This window comes from Lampetra planeri, chromosome 26 (genome assembly GCF_965212315.1).
Source record: "Lampetra planeri chromosome 26, kcLamPlan1.2.h2, whole genome shotgun sequence".
In the NCBI taxonomy this organism is placed as follows: domain Eukaryota; kingdom Metazoa; phylum Chordata; class Hyperoartia; order Petromyzontiformes; family Petromyzontidae; genus Lampetra; species Lampetra planeri.
The window spans coordinates 6,705,697-6,725,217 of record NC_136132.1 but is presented as its reverse complement, the minus strand read 5'-3'; the positions used below and the strand labels follow the sequence as shown (position 1 = coordinate 6,725,217).

General features: G+C 45.0%; 1 protein-coding gene across 1 annotated transcript in view; it reads left to right on the top strand.

Annotated features, from left to right (window-relative positions):
* The window catches only part of LOC144727797 (zinc finger protein ZFPM2-like), a 189,660-nt gene that overhangs the window by 132,982 nt on the left and 37,157 nt on the right, over nt 1-19,521 (top strand). The gene's annotated exons all lie outside the window — the stretch shown is intronic.

Genomic DNA, 19,521 nt, shown 5'->3' with positions numbered 1-19,521 from the left:
TGGCCACACTCTACTCTTGAGTGCTATGCTCGCCTGAACAGGCGTTCGTAAAGTTCATGTCTTAGCTAGTCATAAAAATAAGGGGTAAATGAGAGAGTCGATGTATTTTCCTTTTTTGTGATTGAATGGCAGAATGTGAATGATTAGCAAGTGACTGTCTCTAAGTTAATAGGAATGACGTTGAAGCTGCTGCTGATTAAATCAAGCGTGCAAAAAATACTTGACGCAATCTATGATTCAGATTATTTGAATTATACCAATTATTGCCACTATGACTCAGATACTGAAAGCTAAATCATGTTTTGGTCCGCACTGTATATATTTATATAAAATCGTGAAACACTTCAAATAAGAATGGTATAAATCTAAATTTAACAAGAAAACAATATTGGTTCCTTACTTCTGTACAATCCAGCTGTGTGGGAGTGTGACATAACACTCAACTCAATCAAAACACATTAATTCAATCCCAGGCAGAGATTGACACGGCCCATTGTCACTCTCTGTGATGGAGACTTTGATTATGTTATTAGGAGGTCAAGAGCTGTTTTCCCATAGCTGATCTGGCCCCTGTCATAGGAATATGGAAAGTCCACTACTGGTTCAGGATTATGGCCCCATGCTCTTGATCGGGGGGACACTTTGACTGTGACTCTCTTTGTTTTGACATCTGCCTGTCTGTCTGGTATAGGTTGCTGTTGTTATCCCTGTTCACCCAGGAGAGCCTCAGAGTCTCATTACTCTTTTTTCCAGGAGGGTTCTTTCAAGTTTTCGCAGTAGTGGAGCGGGGGGGGGGCACAACGATTGCTCCGTATATTCCAACTTGAATAATTTTCGGGGTGAGTTTTCAAATCTGGAACATTTGGACCAAGACGGTGGCGCACATACACGCACACGAATGGCCCACGCTCACAAACGATTCCACTGCGAGGCGGACGGCGCGGGAGTATTCTTTCACGGTGAATGCGCCCGCGGGTATTAACCAGGGTGGCCGTTGGATTCAAACCACCGAACCTCTGCAGCTCGTGTTACACCGGCATGGGTATGGGGTCGGTCGACTCGAATGCATTCCCCCGGCATCGGGGTGTCCCGCTCTCTCCGTCCATGGCATCACCGTGTGGACACCTCTGTTGGCCGTAGCGGTAATTGACTGTAACTCACTCATGCGCGCCAAACATTTAATCAGGGCGGCCAGAGCCACCGTAACAATCTTTTCGCGTGGCAAAAAACGGATCTTTCCGTTTGGTGTGATTGCCAATGACCTCCTCTGTGTTGTTTTTTCGCATCTCGGGGGTGGGGGGGGGGTTTCTTTTTTTTTTTGGTAATTTATTTATTACATTTGCCTCCTTGGTTTGAGACACTGTTTAAATTCCGGGGGTCAAAGCTCATGAGAGAGAGAGCGAGAGAGGGGCCTTGACAATATTCAAGCCTCTGCGTTGCGTCCCGCCGTGCCGTGACCACTGCGCCACACATCGTGGTGTCATTGTTTTTGACGCTTCGGGCAACAACAACAACAACAAAAAGATTGCGCTCACCTGGTGCTGTCGTGGTCAAAGGGACTTCCCTGTCCATACCCGTTACCAGCCGCAAGTGATATAATGCTCTTCTTGGGTCTTTCGGTAAAGTCACGTAGAATGGAAACAATAAAAATGATTAAATAAAACATAATAAAATAATTTTCACGACGTTTCGGCCACAACGCAAGCAGCCATCGTGAAATTATTTTATTATGTTTTATTTTATTATTTTTATTGTTTCCATTCTACGTGACTTTACCGAAAGAACCAAGAAGATGAATCCCTGCAGTCACGAAAGCTTTAAATTGATATAATGCTGTCGGTAAATTAGACGACCCCCCCCTCCGTGCTGTATAGTATTGATTGAAGCCAGGTAGCTGTGAATGCAGTTCAGTGAGTGTAATTCAGTGACAGGTATAGCCTTACCGAGCAGGGGAATTGATGTTTGTGTGTGTGTGTGGTTGGAGGGAGCAAGCTGTGTAGTGGTTAGCGCAACTGTGCTGCGATCATATCAGGTCTGGTTCAATAACTTCGATTCCTGTCCATGATGCACAACACCGGTGCAAATTGTTTTTGAAGCTTGCCTGGACCTCCCCTTGATTGACCAAGACTACAACAAGTACCTGATGCAGTGTGTGTGTGTGTGCACCTAATGCAAAGTTGGCTAGGAATGGTTGTTGCTGGCTGCACCAATGTTGTTTCCTCTGCCAGTCTTTATCATAATAATAATGATGATGTGCAGCCACTTATCAATCCACTGCTGGATGGACACTGCTGCAAGCCACATCGGCCATCGGAGGTGCATGAACACACTTCACCCTGCTGACTAGTACAGAACCCAGGGTCGGTTTAGATATGGCTCACCACTGATGCTAGCCGGGGTCAGAAACCAAAGTCGAATTAGCAGGTTGATGGTGCAATGTGTTAATTACTGCACCACCCCGGCACCCACGATGATCTTAGACTGTCCTAATGCATATATTGCGCGTTTATTCTCTGGGAATCAATATGTTAGAATGCACTTTAAGTTGCATTTATCAATTATGATGGGTATTTATTTTTTATTTCCGTGTTACGAAATTGACAGCGCAAACATGTTTTTCTTAGCCTCTACGGTCTACCTGAATGTTGTTTAATGGTATGGTGTAGCTTTGAATTAAAGATAAATGATTTCCAAACACGTCTTTATGAACAACTAAATTGTAAGCATATAATAAACGCCGCGCTGTAACTTCCATGCAAATGAAATAGTTTGCAACTAAATAGCAAAATAGAGTAATATCATAGCTCTAACCCTGAGCATAGATAACCGATGTCTACCGAGTCTTTTTTTGTAAAAGCGATAATGAATCTCAATTGCAGATGCCTTATTGGAAGATTAACTATCTCACATGGTCAAATAATAGGCATTGACTAATTGATTGCACTTGCGGTTTATATTTAGCATCTGCCGAATAATGTTCCACGAAAGGAGTGTTTGTAAAAAAACACACACAAATCCAAAGGTGTGTTTACTTGGTGAGAACGGAGCTGTTGCCCATCTCTGTTGGTGGCCCTGGGTCTGTCGCAGAAACTCCACGTTCCTAATGGTGAGCGCCGGAGTGTTGATTAGATAAGGTACTTTACCCAATAAACATGCAACGTTGGCCCCCAATGATGCACGTTTACCGGGGTACAGACTTAGGGCTGAAATGATACTTCCAGACGGTGTGGGACAGCTGTGAAAATTATTTCCATAGGCAGCTCTTGGACGAATAGAGTCAGCCACTGTGCGAGATTTCCGCGTCGATTCTTCGTCCTGCGAGTGCCGACAGAACAGTTTGAACGCTGTACGCTTGCGGGCTGGGGTGAAAATAGACAAACAGAAATATTTCGCCGCGTGTAAAAGCCCTCCAGTATGGTACCGAGGTCGCAAACGACCCCGTTCGAGACTGATGCAGGCGGATATACGTGAAAGTGTCGGATGCGTGAACGTTCGTCGGAAACGAGAGAGTTAAATTGCGCCACGGGGATATTAAGCGCGAGCTGCTTTAAACGGGAGGAATTCTTCGCCGCGCTTTAGAAGTGAGCGAATGTGCACGACATTAAGAACACGTTGCGAAGCAAGTACATCTGCAAACGTGCAACTCTCAAAAAAACCCAGAGCGCGCGTGAAACGATCGGCTTTGTGAGCATTCAACGAAAGCGACAATTAGCGCCACGCGCGCGCACTGCACTGTGTGTGGCCGGTTAATTGATCACGGCGGGGATATGTGACGGTCGGATATGCGACATTGTACCGTAGTCGGTAATGCGGAGACTGATTACTTTTCAAGAGTAAACGTGGGTGGGGTGGGTGGTGCGCGGTTGAGGCCATAATTGTCATAAGCAGCGACAATCGCCAAGCGGAGAAAAGTATATTTATGGGAGAATACGGGTCGGCAAAGAATGGTGGGGGGTGATGCGGAGGAGGTGGGGGGAAGGAGGAGGGGAGGAGGAGGGGGTGGAGGGTGCTGGAATCTGGTCTACTCAAGCCCTCGCCAGCCGTCAAAGTGCATTATCCCCGCTTTGCGCTAGGCTGATCTAAGCTAATCTGACCCCGTCGCTCGCTAATGCTGAAGTCTTGATGGGTTTGGCGGGAGGGAGCGGTGCGCTTCCTGACTTACACACGCGCCCTCCGCCTTAATCCACTTATCAGCACCGAATGAGACGTTCTGTGCAATTTTTTTTGTGGTGGCGGGGGGGGGTGTGTGGAAGAGGTGGCAGGGGTGGGTTCTAAAAAAATATAAAATAGCGGGGAAAGAAGGGCGTAATGCATATTTCTGCATGACTCCGGGCATTTAAGATTCAGCCTAAATACACCACGGGGTGGTTTTCAGAAATCTCAAAGTTTTATTGAAGTTTCGTAACCACAATCCTCATTCTTCACATTTTCAGTACTAATATAAACCAGATTAACACTCACATATATAATTGTCTGTAGTATCAGCCAGCTCACTTAAGCTTATATTTATGTACGCACGCGGAAATATATCGACGCGTGTGTGTGTGGCTATGTTTTTTCATGCACGTTGGGTGTTGCGTGCGCACAGACTGGTGATTATACGTCGCAGTGGTTATCGTTGAACAAACACGGCGCAACTACATTTCAGCCATGCATTGCGGAGTAGAGGGGTAAGCGGAAAGCGCGGTGGTTTGCGCACTGCAATATGAACCTGGAATAACCTGAGTTCAATTCCTGGCCAAGGTCAAGCACAGCGGCGAGTGATACCCACGTGGTAACGGACACCTCGGCCTTCGCCAGGATGGTGAAGTACTGTCAAACAACCCCTCATTGGCATTTATGGAGACCCCTTCACCCCAGCAGTGTATTAATAATGGGCTGTAAGTGATTATTATTATTCAGTCATTATTATTGTAGCATAATTTTGAGAGAGAGAAAAAAATCAATGCATGAAACGTTGGCTTATCCTGTGTACAGTGTGTGCTTATTCAGTGGTGTATGGTCATGTGGGTGGCGGTAAGATCGTTTTTTTTTATTTCGTTGGTCTGCACCACCGCTAATGCAAGCCCCTGAGGTTTTATTCGAAGCGTGTGCCGATACACGTGCAGTCCGCCCGTGTTATTTAGTGGCTCTCCATCGCTGTGGGTGCTTGTGGTCCCGCAGAGGGAACCGGCGGAATTCAAAGGGCAAAACAAGTTGCTCACTGACCAAACGGAACGGCACTCGTTTCGTTAATCGTGGAGGGACGATGGGCCCAGCCATCCACCGACGTGCCGTTGAAATCCCCCACCCTCCGATTACAAGTCGGGCACCATGGTCGCATCTCGCTCTATTATTATTATTTTTTATATCCGCGTGGTTATGACAACTCGCGCGCGCGCGCGCACTGCGAATCTGTTCAAATTGCTGTTGAATCGCGAGGCGAGGTATATCCGCCGGTGCATTTGCCCGCGTTAGTGAATGGTGAGTGCTGCTGAATTGTGATGGGGCTGTGGTGAGGCTAAGGGGAGCCCCTGCGTGTGGACCCTTCTCACCGTGGGAGTGACACGCTGCTCATTATAATATTTTTTTTTTAAACGTAACGCGAGCCTCTTTAGATGCGTACGTACATAAACGTACGAAGCGCACGAAGTATACATTATTTATATTCTTGGGTTTTTTCGGTAAAGTCACGTAGGTAAAAAAATTAAATTAATTAATTTAAAAAAATTTCGGTAAAGTCACGTAGTTAAAAAATTACTATTAATTAATATTTATTTTTTACCTACGTGACTTTACCGAGAATATGAATCCTTGCAGTCACGAAAGCTTCAAATCTAGAATTATACATTATTCATTGTTATTGAACCAGACGAGGTCAAATGCGTGGTATTTAACTCGCGTGCGCGGTTTGAGTTTGGGATTTGTCGAGGTGGAGCGCTCGACTCGAGTACAACCACGTCTGGATCCTTCGCTTCCCATGGGGGGGGGCGGGTACTGAAGGGGGGGGGCGGAGGCGGGACGAGGGGTGGGGGGGAAGGGACGCTGAATCCATTGCCCCGCAAGGGTTCCGTGACACAACGTATCTCTCTTGCAAATGAGACCGGGGTGATTAGCAAGGGAAAGCAAGACACGGGGATGAGAGAAAAGATGGGTGGGTGGCAAACGAAATAAAATGGGGTTTTTTTTCGATGCATAAAAAAACCCACCTCTCTTGCTTTACATAATACGGTGCGCCCATACATACATACATACGCACGCACACATATGTTCAGACCGGCTTGACAGAGGTTGATGTGGCCAACATTTGTATTCCCATTGCTGATGTTTATCCTCTGCATTTGACACACAATGCAGACTTGAGTTGACCTAGGGGAGGCCAAGCACACACCACGTATAACCAATATAATTCATTGGTTGGAAATCGAACCCAGGTTGCCGAGATTATAGCGTAAGGCACTAACGACAGCTCGTGGGTTAATACATTCAGCAGAGTGCCTGTGCCAAGTACTGCATGTGTGTGTGTGTGTGAACTTCTTTGTTTATATCGTAGTCTTGTGGTAATTAATTGAAGGTGGAGGGGTTACCAGCCCCTCGCACCCGTCCAGAGTGACCTCCTGCCAGCGGGCGTTCGACACTTCACGTGGCCTCAAGGTGCACATGGCCTGGCACAAGCGTCGTGGTGACGTCACCGCCACTTAGTGGCGAATAGCGGTTGTTGAACTTCGTCGCCAACCATGCTAATCGGAGGTGCGGGAAATGGACGTGGTTTCATATTCCTCCATTCAGATTCACAGGATTACGTCTCTGGTTCATTTTTGTTTAAAAAACTAAACATCTTGGCAGCATTTTCAGAAAACACGAAGCCCAAACTGCGTTTGGAGAGGGCGTTAACAAACACGATGACGCCGGTTCTCCCCTCGTCTCAAAATCCAGCCGAGGCTTTGTTCATGGCCTTAGCGAGGCCTTCCCCTCAGTCATTGTGACCTTTGTGAAGTGCGTGCGCGTGCACACGTGGTGGGGAGTGGCGCAACGGTTAGCGCACCGAGCTCTGATTCCAGCGGCCTTTGGTACCTCACCCCGATCATGCGTGTGCCACCCTGTTTGGAAAATCGTATCTGAACCTTTTATGGACCTCTCCTAAGGTCAACTCAGCCTTAAATCAGTGGCTGATGTAAACATCGCCACACTTGGGAGGAAAAGGTGGCTGGGCATGGTGCTGGCCACAGGAACGGCTCGTGCCCCATGCTTGCCTTATTAAGTGCTCACTAACACCCCTTGCACATATTGGGTATAGAAGGCTAATAATAATGGGACCTTTGCAGCAGCGTGCATTAATATGAATTTCATGTGTGGTGAAGTCGTGGTTAGCTGGCTGCACTAAAGTTGCAGTGAGCTGAGCTCATTTGCTGACCGTGCACAACACCATCGTGGCAAGTAGAATCAGAACTGGACCTGGGTCTCCTCTATGTCAACTCAGCCATAAATGAGAACCCATTGTGCGGTTGTTATTTTTTTTCGTGGTACATTTGACAGAACAATGGCAAAGTTCTGCAGCAATACATTGCAATCTCACAGACACAGAATACATGATATGCAACAATTGGATTTATCTGATGAATCTTTAAAATGAATTGAACCTTGAGGCCCAGTCCAGTAATTGAACAATTGGCATGGCTTAAATGTATTTGCTTGTAATGCATTTGCCTTTATTAGCGCCAACACCATCCACTCTATCATTACTTTTAGAGAGTCCCCTGTGTAAGTAGTTTGATGGGTTAACATGAAGGATGTGCAAGCTTACATGACGGATATACGTTTCGGATTTCATAAAAAATTATGCAAAACATTTTTTGTCAGACAAGGCATTAATTTTTATTTAAAGAGGCATTTTTTTTTTTACATTTCATTTTGACAAGGATAAAATTGAGCTTGGTTTGTGAGCTGTTCTCTTGATTTTTACTTACAAAGGGTTGTGCATTCAGATAATATAACTTTTTCAAACGTATCACTTTTGCAAATGTTTAAGTGCATCGACATTCCATCGCTAACCAAAATCCGAACACTCACGAGCGTGGCACCACAGTTAGGGCTCGTGACTCGCAAGCGGACACTCGCCAGGTTCAACCCCCGGTTGGCGGTCAACCCCCTGAATCTATATAAACACAAGCCAAGAGTAGTTGTGCTAAGGATCGACTGGTCCCTTTCATAGGAACGTGGAATTCCCAGCGCCAGCTCACTGCTGCATCACGGGCTACCAATGCTTCCCGTTGATCAGCGAGGATTTTGACACCGCTGTGATGCTTTCCAGGGATGCTTTACAGCAATGATCAAAGTGCACACCCCGAAAAGGCTGAGAATTAATCCAGCTGTAGTTGAAATGAAGAGTTTGCAATAAAAGTGACTGAAGTGATCTCTGTAAGCACGGGACACCGACCAGACAGGGCCAACACACGGGGTCCAAGCCAGGACAAAGCAGTGCCCTGCTGCACCATTCAATTCGCTTGCACGGCGGTCAACCCAGAGAGATTTTGTGCTCCGGCCGGGAGACCCATGAGATGAGATTTGGAACGGTGAGCTCAGGGTCAGTTTGTGAAGGGCTGGGTAAGGCTATGTACAAAATGGTAGCTTGTGCAGCCTATGTGCCATTACAAAAAAAAGAGAGTGCGGTTAGAGTGTGTACAGAAAGCAGCTTAACGGCTTAAAACGGTTAGTGAAAGCGCTCTTAGCACCCCCAGCGTGGGAATCCGAGGTTCCACGGTGGTGACGTCACGCAATCGCGCTCCCAGGCGCCTACAAGTTAAACACGCCAGAGGTTTTCAGGTGAAACAAGAGCAGACACGATCTTGATGTATCGCTTATTAGGGCAAATGGAAGGACACAGGACAATGTGCTGAGAGTCAAACGACCAAGTCGGTAAAAAAAATGCAGAAAGAAGGCGGAAAAAACGGTCCCCTTTTGTTAGTTTTTACCCTGCAATTTTTTTTTTTTTACAAAGTGAAGACACTATCAGCACGATGTGGCCGTATCTTGGTGGCGTGAGCTGAAAGCGGCGCCTCTGACAGGCACATTAATTACCGTTCACTAGTAATTAACCCGAGGTTAATTAAAATCCTAATCGAACACGCCGACGGGAAAAAAAAATTTGCAGGAGGGCCGCCGGTCCGCGCAGCGATCATGGAGCGAATGTCCGGCTCGCTTTTTGTTTTACCACCTTAATTGCAGGCGCACGCGCGATGCGCCGATAAAGTGCACGTTGGAAGTTGCTCGTTTTTCTATTAATTACGCGCTCGCGAAAGGCGCGGAGGTGGCGGGCGGCTGGGTGGGTGGGGAAGAGACGCGACCGGGAGTGGGCGGTCGGAGCGGGAGAGAGAGAGAGCAGAGGGAATGGGGCCGCAAGGATCGTCAGCCGATGGCATCGAAATCTCGGCCCGATGGCTGGGTTGATTGAGACCGTCCGCAGGGCGAAGTGTTGGCCTGGTTTTTTTTTTCTACTCCTCCTATTGCGGTCACGCCACACGAGAGAACGATGGGCCCCAAACAAAAATAATAATTTTAAAAACACTTTAAAATACACATCGGGTGCTTGCAAAGGAGCTTGACAGAGTGACCTCTGAGCACGTTTTCATTAGAGGCCTTGGCGTTTCTACCATGTGTGTGAGAAATATATATTTTTATAAATACATGGGTGCACAGACCCCCAACTTTATCCATTGCCTGTGGCCATGCAGCGTTTGCTTTAGGCTTTAGAGATCATTCTTAGTGGAAGCAGATTATGGTAATCATTTTTTTTAAATAACTCGACACCAAATTTAAATATTCTCCACGCGGCTTAGTGTGGAAGTGGCCTATTTTTTCCCCTCTTTTTCTTCTTTTTGTAAGATTATAAGTGTGTGACACTTGTGTACTAGTTGTGTGAATAAAAAAAAAAGCGAGACAGCACTGTTTGAGTAAATGTAAATTATGCATTCAAATACGGATTCTATTATGAATAAATAAATAAATAAACGGAATGCATACGAAAGCTAAAGGAAGCTAGTGTACTGTATATGGCTATTTGAGAAAAGGTTTCTTATAGAAATGTGTTTTTAAAGGTCTTTTATGTAATGAGAACTCGAGGTTCACACTTTATTTATAAATATGTTATTCTGTCACTTCATTCTCAACGGAATGAACAGCATTACATTAGCCCACTCGCTTATCTCGTTTGTAGCAAGCTGATCATCGGTAGCAGGGAAGGGACATTTGTCCATTTTCTCAAGAGCAAAAGCATATCTTCTTGGTTCTTTCGGTATTATGTTTTATTTTTATTATTTTTTTTATTTTATTATTTCCCTTCTACGTGACTTTACCGAAAGAACCAAGAAGATGAATCCCTGCAGTCACGAAAGCTTTAAATCGAAAGCTAAAGCATATTTGTGTCAAATGTCTGGACCGCGTTACACCCCGAAAACAAAATTAACTCCAGCAATTCCCGATGGATGAAGACCTCTCCACGCCGTGTCCGCCGTGAGGATGTTTCTTTCACCATACTTCACCACACTGGTCAGTGTCACCATACTTTGCTCGTATTCGCCATCGCCAGGGAATCAAACTCAGGTCTTTCGGTTCATAGCACAGCGCGATAACCACTGTGCCACCACCGCTCCACCCCATTACACCTATACGAGCCAGCATATATAATTCATATGACAGCACCGCTGATATAGCTGGCTCAATAGCATGATCATTAGCAAAGTTTTGTCGTGAGGTTTAGCGGAGATACTGCAATGGAGAGGTTATGCTTATCAACTCATCATGGTGACATAACTGGCATGACATCATCTCATTCCTTACTGGAGCCAATGTTGTCGACATCTGCGTCTTCCCTCTGAGGTCATGGCTTTTTGAGACGTATCTTGCAATTACCCGCAGTCGTCGCTCGAGTACTGGGGCTTACACATTGTCATGCGCCGTCATCACCACCGTCATCAGCCGTGGTCAATGCATCGCTGGATCGAGGCCATCCTGAGCTGCCGTTCCCGCGCGTGATCCTGCGATGTTAATATTCCACACCTCCTCATAACTCGCCATCACAACCTGCAGGTATGGCTATGTTGTTCTAGATTTGAAGCTTTCGTGACTGCAAGGATTCACACTCTTTGGTTTTTTCGGCAAAGTCACGTTGGTAAAAATAATAATAAAATAAATGAAAACAACTAAATTAAATCACGACGTTTCGGTCGCAACAATTAATGGCGGACGCTTGTGTTGTGCCCGAAACGTCGTGATTTAATTTAGTTGTTTTGATTCATTTTATTTTTTACCTACGTGACTTTACCGAAAAAAACAAAGAGTAAGGCTATTTTGGTTGATTTTTTCCCCCAATTTTATATCAAACTTGCTCTCGGCGTCATCTCCCGTGGGACGTCACGGCGATCGCCTATCGCCCTGCGCGAGAAAGAGGAACGGTCCTGGGAAGGGGATTTCAAAGAACTGCTTCTTAAATCCCTTCAAGTGACAAATTATCCTCACGAGGCATCTGCACCTTGTCCCGCGCAGGCTCCTGCACGGACAAAGTGGTCGTCACGCCATGTTCAAACTGATATTCTAAAACCTCGGAGATGGAATTTATCCAAATTGAGTGCAATGGGGAATGTAATATCATGGGGGGGGGGGGAGGGGGATATTTTTGCCTTGTCGTTGGTGACCAGGATGAGACCATCACTTAGAACGCATTCGAACCTTAGGTGGCTGCCTAGACTCAAACGCAGTCTTTAAGCAGTGCTTGCTCAGCGCTGTGACCTCTTGAGCAGCCTGGCCGCCTCGTTCAATGGGTTTGTTATTCATAAGCTGTTGGGGTTTTTTTGTTGCGATTGTATTTCGCACTTCCATGACAGTATGATATGGCATTTAAAATTTGAGCAAACGGTATTCACTATTTTCACTGGCCCTACTGGCAAGATGATATTTATATAGTATTGTCGATGAAGGACAAGCAGATTGGCTAGCTTGTGTTCGTCTAATGTGCAAATTTAGGGTGTGGTGACTTATAAGATCTACAGTGGGAGCATGTGTTGTTGTTGTTATTGTTGTTGTTGGGAAGTTATTGCAAGGCCTGTCTGGGTTTTACATTGCAGCGCCACTGGACCATATGGCTCCTAAAGACGTCACACTCAGTCAGAGCCATTTGTTTAGAACAAATGGTTTTCTGAGATACAATTTGTATCGAATTATAAAGAAGACCTGGGAACTTTTAAAATAGGTGGTGGCGGGGGCGGGAGGGGAAGATGATGGTAGTGAGATTCAAGCCACAAATTATTATTGTGTGAATCAATGAGTCAGTGCCAAGAATAACGAGCATGTGGCGCATGTGGTGAAATGAAAATGCACGCGTGTGTGTGTGTGTGTGCATGTGTGTGTGTGCATGCGTGTGTGTGTGTGTGTGCATGTGTGTGTGTCTGTAAATGTGTAGCGGTTAGCGCGCTGCGCTATGAACCTGGCGACCCGGGTTCGATTCCAGCTCACGACCAACACCAGTGACGATTATCTGAACCGGTCCCGAGCCTCCCCTAGGTCGACTCAGCCTCAAATGAGTACCTGGTGAGGTGTGTAAAAATCGCCACTGGGGAGACAAAGGCGGTCGGGCGTGGTGCTGGCCACCCACCCCCTCGTGTACCGTTCTGGCCTTCATAGGTGTTCGCTAACAGCACTTGCCCCTACAGTCTGTTAAGGCTATACAGGGGATCTTTGTCTTTGTCTGTAAAGACACCGAAGGCTAAAGAAGAAGGTTCGATTATGTATTGCACACTCGAAGCCAAATATTGATGAAATAAATTACAAGTAGGTTTGTATTAATTTGTGCTCAACTTCCAACCAAGAAAGCCATTACTAAATAATATTGTGCATTCAACAACAAATTATTTGCTGCACAAACAAACCTGGGTTGGTATTCATCTCTCTTCTTGCCAGTGGTGGAAATTCCACATTCCTGTGGTGGGGGTGAGTCTATCCACATAATAGCTTCGGTTTTTGTTTCATGTATGATGCATTTGATCAACTGGAGGGGAAATTCCCATAGCCAGGATTTGAGCTCACAATATTCCCATTGCGAGCGATGCGCTGCATCCATTGTGCCACCTGGTGGGATGTATGTACGTGCAAATGTGAAATTGTTAATTAATAACAAGGTGAGAGGCCCTTGAGACAATAAGCTTATTTTTAAAAGTGCGTTGGGCTATGCAGGAAATACACATGAGCAAGGCAAGCAGATGAAGGCAACAAAACAATATCATTAAAAAAAACACACAGAGTGGGCTCAACGCGTGTAAATTGAAAGGTTTTAAATAATGATGAGGAAATATAAAACATTTAGCGTGTGAAAAAATCGTACGTATTATAAAACAGCATCCAATCTACCCCCACGTTCAAGTTACACCTAATTCAAGAGACCGCTGAATCAAGAGACAGCTGCATCAAGGGGCAGCTGGATCCAGATGAATGTGAATCAATAGTAAGCTGAATCAAGAGGCAGCTGAATCAAGATGAATGTGAATCAAGAGAAAGGCGAATCAAGAGAAAGGTGAATCAAGAGAAATGTGAATCAAAAGAAAGGTGAATTAAGAGACAGCTGAATCAAGAGGAAGCTGAATCAAGAGAAAGGTGAATTAAGAGAAATGTGAATCAAGAGAACAATGAATCAAGAGGAAGCTGAATCAAGAGAACGTTGATTCAAGAGAAATGTGAATCAAGAGAACAATGAATCAAGACGAAGCTGAATCAAGAGAACGGTGATTCAAGAGAAATGTGAATCAAGAGACAGCTGAATCCAGCAGCTACTTGATTCACCAAGAAGGTGAATCAAGTAGCTGCTGAATCAAGAGAAAGGTGATTCAAGAGACAGCTGAATCAACAGAAATGTGAATCAAGAGAAAGGTGATTCAAGACAAAGGTGAATCAAGAGAATGGTGAATCAAGTGAAAGGTGAATCAAGAGGCAGCTGAATCTAGAGGAAGGTGAATCAAGATAAATGTGAATCAATAGAAAGGTGAATCAAGAGAAATGTGAATCAAGTAGCTGCTGAATCAAGAGAATGGTGATTCAAGAGAACGGTGAATCAAAAGAATGGTGAATCAAGATAGCGGCGAATCAAGATACATGTGAATCAAGAGAAAGGTGAATCAAGAGAAAGGTGAATGAAGAAGCAGTTGAATCAAGAGAAAGGTGAATCAAGATAAATGTGATTCAAGAGAAAGGTGAATCAAGAGAACGGTGCATCAAGAGAACGGTGAATCAAGACAAAGGTGAATCAAGAGACACCTGAATCAAGATAAAGTTGAATCAAAAGACAGCTAAATCGAGAGAATGATGACTCAAGAGACAGCTGAATCAAGAGAATGGTGAATCAAGAGACTGGTGAATCAATAGAAAGGTGAATCAAGAGCCAGCTGAATCAAGATGAATGTGAATCAAGAGAAAGGTGAATCAAAAAGCAGCTGAATCAAGAGACAGCTTAATCAAGATGAATGTGAATCAAGAGAAAGGTGAATCAAGAGAAAGGTGAATCAAAAAGCAGCTGAATCATGAGAAAGGTGAATCAAAAGAAAGGTGAATCAAGAGCCAGCTGAATCAAGATGAATGTGAATCAAGAGAAAGGTGAATCAAAAAGCAGCTGAATCAAGAGACAGCTTAATCAAGATGAATGTGAATCAAGAGAAAGGTGAATCAAGAGAAAGGTGAATCAAAAAGCAGCTGAATCATGAGAAAGGTGAATCAAAAGAAAGGTGAATCAAGAGACAGCTGAATCAAGATGAATGTGAATCAAGAGAAAGGTGCATCAAGAGAACGGTGAATCAAGACAAAGGTGAATCAAGAGACACCTGAATCAAGATAAAGTTGAATCAAGAGACAGCTACATCGAGAGAATGATGACTCAAGAGACAGCTGAATCAAGAGAATGGTTAACGAGAAACAGCTGAATCAAGAGAACGGTGAATCAATAGAAAGGTGAATCAAGAGCTAGCTGAATCAAGATGAATGTAAATCAAGAGAAAGGTGAATCAAGAAGCAGATGAATCAAGAGAAAGGTGAATCAAGAGAAAGGTGAATCAAATGAAAGGTGAATCAAGAGAAAGGCGAATCAAGAGAAAGGTGAATCAAATGAAAGGTGAATCAAGAGAAAGGTGAATCAAGAGAAAGGTGAATCAAGTGAAAGGTGAATCAAGAGAAAGGTGAATCAAGTGAAAGGTGAATCAAGAGAAAGGTGAATCAAGAGAAAGGTGAATCAAGTGAAAGGTGAATCAAGAGAAAGGTGAATCAAGAGAAAGGTGAATCAAGTGAAAGGTGAATCAAGAGAAAGGTGAATCAAGAGACAGCTGAATCAAGAGACAGCTGAATCAAGAGACAGCTGAATCAAGAGACAGCTGAATCAAGAGACAGCTGAATCAAGAGACAGCTGAAAGCTGCTCTACTCTACAGGGCCGACGAGGAGCACGGAGGCTGTCTCCGCACGTCCGAGTCGTGACGGGATATTCACTTGCCGTTTCGCATTATAAATTGGGCCATTATTGTTGTTGTTAAATCAATTGAGCATTCACATTGTATTTGACTTTGCGACGATAGTCTGTTGTGGGTTTTCAGTTTAAGCAAATGGTGTTCCCCTTTTTTCCCTGCCTTTGTTTCGCCGGCTATATCTCACGAGGAACAGATGGTTCAGGTAACATGTGTAACAAATGCATTACTTTTGAAAGTAATGTATGTGGAATGACTGCAATGGTTTCCTGCAATGTAAGCTTTTTTTTCTTCCTGCACGTTTGTTAAAGATTAATTCAATTTGTAAAATGCTGGTTAAGATACACATTATGATTAATGAAGGGCAGATGCAATATCATGCCATACAACAGAAGCGTTGCGTGTGTGTATATAAACACACCCATGTAATACTCGCAGATTCCGTGTTAGCCTGCTGACTTACTTGGGTACCTCGTGTTTTGATCTTCACTGATAAAAGGCTCAACATTGGAAGTGCCTGGTGACTCTGGGGGCTAATACCATATCAGAGGAATGAGCCCGAAGCGCTGCAACTCTGGGTGTTGCATTGAGACAGCCACACTTGATTACAAGTGTCGCAAGTGTATTGTCTCAATCTGATCACCAGCGTTCACTTTTCACTTAATTCAGCATATTCAAGCTATGAGGAGTAGACATTTCGGTTGTGTACCATGCACCACACACACACACACTTTTTCAGGGCATATAGAATGTTTACCACCATGCAGGCGATGGAAGAGACTGTGGGGAGTGGTGGTGTTGTGGTTAGCGCACTGCGTCATGAACTCAGTCACTTGAGTTTGATTCCTGCTCATGGCCAATAACAGTGACGATTATCTGAACCAGTCCTGGGCCTCTCCTAGGTCGACTTGGCCTAAAAACACTGGTGCCGTGCATAAACATTGCCACTAGGGAGACAAATGCGGCTGGGCGTGGTGCTGGCCACCCACCCCCTGATATGCCCTGCCAGCCATCATAGGTGCTCGCTAACAGCACTTGCCCCAAAAGTCTGTTAAGGCTACGGCTATCTTTGTCTTTGGTAGATACTTCACGAGCAGGTTTTGTGATGACGGCTATGCAGGCGCAATTTCTAACTAGAGGGGATGCTTTGCTCTCTCAGAGAGTTCCACATGGAAATGTACTTAGTCTCATTACATGAAACCCATGGCACAATTCGAATGGAACTTGGAGGAACAATCAAAGAAAGAGACTTAAAACGCATACTTTCCAGAGGGGGGGGGGGAAGGGGTTGAGGATTGTGGTATATGAGCTTGTGTGAGAAGTAGCCATTTGGCTTGTGACATGTAGCAAACAACTCCTTGTCCAGGAGTCAGATGTTCAAAAGCCAGCTGGGATGTGTCACAGCCCATCATTCTTCTCGAGTTATTCAAATTAGTACTAATTTGTGGGAAGTTAATGGTGGAGGTCGTCTTTTGGAAACTGGAATTTCCACCACCAAGCTGAGGTTTTCCAATGGAATTGAGTGCCACGCCATTTCCTCATTTCATCAGGGAAACACTTTGATTTTTTTTATGGCTTTGACCTTGTGACAACATTCCAAGCGTGAGCAAATAGCGCGCGTTTTTTGGGGACGTTGGGAGCGAGAATCAAGACTTGGCACGCAGGCTTTTGTTTGCCTGGGTTTCTTTTTTTTACATTAAGTGCAACGACATCAGACACTTTGGTGGGATTACTGCGAGCGGAAAGTGACAAGACAATAAAGGGGCGTAATGGCTCGCTTGACGTTGCGGGGTTGGTCGCGGTGTCTGCGCATGTCTCACCGCGTGGCCGTCTATTTAAAATTACTCACTTCAATTGGCTGCAGCGTCGCGCTGTAATATACGGCTACGGTTGTGTTAAGATTCCGTGGCGATGACAAATCTGGATAAAACATTTTTGTCACATTTACACAGAAAACTCGTTCGTTCGTTGCGTTCTCAGTCCGCTGGTCCTGGTGAGGGTCGCGGCGGCAGCGTGTTGAGTAGTAGCGGTCCAGATCTCCCTTTCCCTGGTGACAGACTACACTATATACTACACTACTATACACTACACCATCATACACTACACTATACACGACTACACACCTCACTACTACATACTACGCGACTATACACTACACACTACATTACTGTACACTACTATGCACTACTATACACTATACACTACAATACACTACAATACATACTACACTACATTCTACACTACTATACACTACATTACTATACACTACTATGCACTACTATACAATACTATGCACTACTATACACTACTATACACTACACTACTATACATTACACTACTATACACTACACTACTATACACTACACTTTACACTACTATACACTCCACTACTATACACTACTATACATTACACTACTATACACTCCACTACTATACACTACTATGCACTACTATACACTACACTACTATACACTACACTACACACTACACTACTATACACTACACTACTATACACTCCACTACTATACACTACTATGCACTACTATACACGACTATGCACTACTATACACTACACTACTATACACTACACTACACACTACACTACTATACACTCCACTACTATACACTACTATGCACTAATATACACTACTATGCACTACTATACACTACTATACACTACACTACTATACATTACACTACTATACACTACACTACTATACACTACACTACACACTACACTACTATACACTCCACTACTATACACTACTATGCACTACTATACACTACTATACACTCCACTACTATACACTACTATGCACTACTATACACTACTGTAGTGCCTGGAATACGCGCCACACGCAGGAGTGGGTGTACGCGCGTGCAGAGTTCAGTGAGAGCAAACGAGGTCGAGGTTGTTATTGTCGTTAGGCGTGAGGAGGAGGCCAGAGACTGGTAGGGGGCGATTAAGGACACAGGGCGCTGATTGGCTGAGAGGTTGTTATTGTCAAACGGGGCACCACACTGTCTGGAGAAGGTAACAGGTGTTAGGGGGCGATTAAGGATACAAGGCGCTGATTGACCGGGAGGTTGTTATTGTCGCCAAGTGGCGCCGCGTTGCCTGTAACACGTGGCGGGTGCCAGCGGGGGCTGGGGGGTGAGGGGCGTCTCGGGGGATGCCACCTGATTAATTAGAGATTGATTGGCTTGGGGATAAAGAGAGGGCGTTTTGAAGCAGACGGGAGTTCGCGCCTGGGAGGAGAAGAATAATTTTGGAGCTGAAGCAGCGGAGCCATACGCATTGGAGAAGTATAGGGTAGCAGTGGAGAAGTATAGGGTAGCAGTGGAGAAGTATAAGGCAGCAGTGGAGAAGCCAGCGGAAGCGGCTGGAGTGTGACGGCGAAGCCAGCAGAAAGCGGCTGGAGTGTGACGGCGAAGCCGATAAAGAGCGGCTGAACTGTGACGGAGAGAGTGGAGAGGAGAGTCGGCAGAGTGAGAGACGCGGAGCGAGCGAGGCCGGCGGAACGTGGCAAGCGAGCGGACAGCGCGCTGGAGGAATGTTGATTGGTGTTAGCTGAAGGAATGTTGATCGGTATTAGCGAAATAAAGTGAGAGATAAAAGCAAGAAGCTGTCATGTCAAGTACAGCACTACACTACTATGCACTACACACTACACTAATATACACTACACTACTATGCACAGACTCCAGCTCTTCCTGGGGAGTTCCCAGGCGTCCCCAGGCCAGCCGAGCGACATCGTCCCGCCAGCAGCGTGGTCCTGGGCCGGCCCCAGGGTCTTCACCCAGTTGTTTTAAGTCATTTCAGTTTTTGCTGAATTTATCACATGTTTGTTAAATTGGGATTTTTTTCCGTAAAAAAAATCTACAGATTAAATGTGAATGAGAAAATACTGGTTAAAATAACGTGACACAATTGATTTCTTTTGAGGTTTTTCAACAATAAAAAAACATACGTTTCTTACAGCCTCTAGCCCTCTTGCCTCACTCAGGCTGGCAATAGATAAATAGATGTCACCTAAATGTATATTTTAAACC